Below are 1,992 nucleotides of genomic sequence, written 5' to 3'. Positions count from 1 at the left end.
TTTTAAAAGGAAAAAATTGTAAAGTCAACACTGATTGACAAAAATTACAATTTTATTTTTTACTGATGTCAATCAAAAATGCCATTCTGAAAATGATCAGAAATAAATTGGCTTTTGAATACCATTCATGAATCTCATAGAGTAGGTAATAGACTGATCAACATATTTCAATTATCCATTAATCCCTGAACTGTCCAGTGAACATACAAGTTAAATTTGAATTCCATTCATGTAATGATAAAAAATGCATAATTGGAGTAGACAAACTAGAACATCTAGACATACATCAGCATGCCAGTGCCACCATACTGCTCTGAGAGACAGCCAAAATCATTATTGCCATGTTTGATTTCACAGCTATTAAGTTTATTTGGGTCGAGATCTAATATTATCATGTACAAATTAATAGCAGATGAGTGTTTAATATAATTTTGATTTTCTTGTGTACTGATTTAAGCCTTGTGTTTTCATTCTAAATTATAAAACTAAAATAAAACCACAAGTACAGTTTGTCCATTTACTGATGTGTGAAGATCGCCGATAAATCTAGCTCACAAATTACTTGAAATAATCTGAATGTGTCACTATAAATACGAGTACAAATATGTATTTTTTTGTATGCAAATGATTGGGACGTGTTAAGATGCTGCAAAAAGCTCACACGGATAATTGTAATTTGAGATTTTGCTTGCTAAACTGGAAATGTATACGAAAAAATAGCATTACAACCATGACCAATGAGAATTACTTGTAAATAACAAATTAATGGATGTACTTGACGAATTTGTTTCTTCATACAACAGAGAAAATAAATGAAATGCAACAATATATCTAAACCAAATTGTGCACAGAAAATACTGGCTGAAATTTAAGTGGGAAAAATAACTAAAATGGATAACAAGTCATCATAATTATTTAAAAACATAATATTCATGTTACTCAAATATTACTAAATGTACCGGATTAATCTCAATGTCCCTTACAGAATAGTATAACATGGATTGTATAAAAGTTCCTAAAAATGATAGTACGATGGGTGATCAATAAGTTCTCGACCTCACCATGAAACAAGGGACGGAACTCCTTTTCTGGGGTATAACTTTATAGTACGTCTAAGTCGCTACCTATTGAAATGCAAATTTGGGTATTCATTAATTAGCACATGGTGCCCATTTAAAATCAGCAGATGAGACAAAAATCACAAAATGGACCAGGCAGAAGCTTGTGCTGTGATCAAATATCTCTATAAAAAGGGATGACTCCCAAAGAAATTCACAAAGACATGGTCATGACATTTATTCCACTGTAAAGAAGTGGGTTTCTAACTTTAAGCGAGGCAAGGGGAGCATGAAAGATAGTCAAAGGTCTGGACGGCCAAAATCTGCCACCACGGACAATCAGGTTGAGGCCATCCATCGCATGGTAATGAATGATAGTGACACGTCTATCGAACATATCAGGCATTCACTTGGCATCAGTTATGGCACAGTTCAAATGTTTTCTCGAACATCTTAGGGATGAGCAAGCTGTCTGCAAGGTTGGTGTCCCCCGAATGTTGACTCCACAACAGGTTGGAAATTTCAAAGACGCTTTTGGCTGTTTCCAGTCAAATCCTGGCAACTTCCTAAAATTTGTGACCCAAGATGAGACGTGGGTTCACCACTTTGATCCAGAATCAAAAGAGCAGAGCAAACAATGGATACACAAGGGTTTACAGCCGCCCAAGAAGTTCAAGCGAGTAGCATCAGTCGGCAAGGTGATGGCCTCTGTGTTCTGGGACAGCATGGGAGTCATCATGATTGACTACTTGCAAAAGGGTCAAACAATCAATGAAGAGTACTAAGCTTCGGAACTACAGCAATCAAAAGAAAAGAAGAGGAAAGCTACGAGCTGGTGTGCTGTTGCTCCAGGACAATGCACCTGTCCACTCAGCACAGGTCGCAGCAGCAACCGAATGTGGCTTTGAACCCTTACCTCATCTTTCCTACTCAC

This window comes from Saccoglossus kowalevskii, chromosome 22, assembly GCF_978046115.1.
Source record: "Saccoglossus kowalevskii chromosome 22, keSacKowa6.1, whole genome shotgun sequence".
In the NCBI taxonomy this organism is placed as follows: domain Eukaryota; kingdom Metazoa; phylum Hemichordata; class Enteropneusta; family Harrimaniidae; genus Saccoglossus; species Saccoglossus kowalevskii.
The sequence above is the reverse complement of the archived record's forward strand: the minus strand, read 5'-3'. Positions refer to the sequence as shown.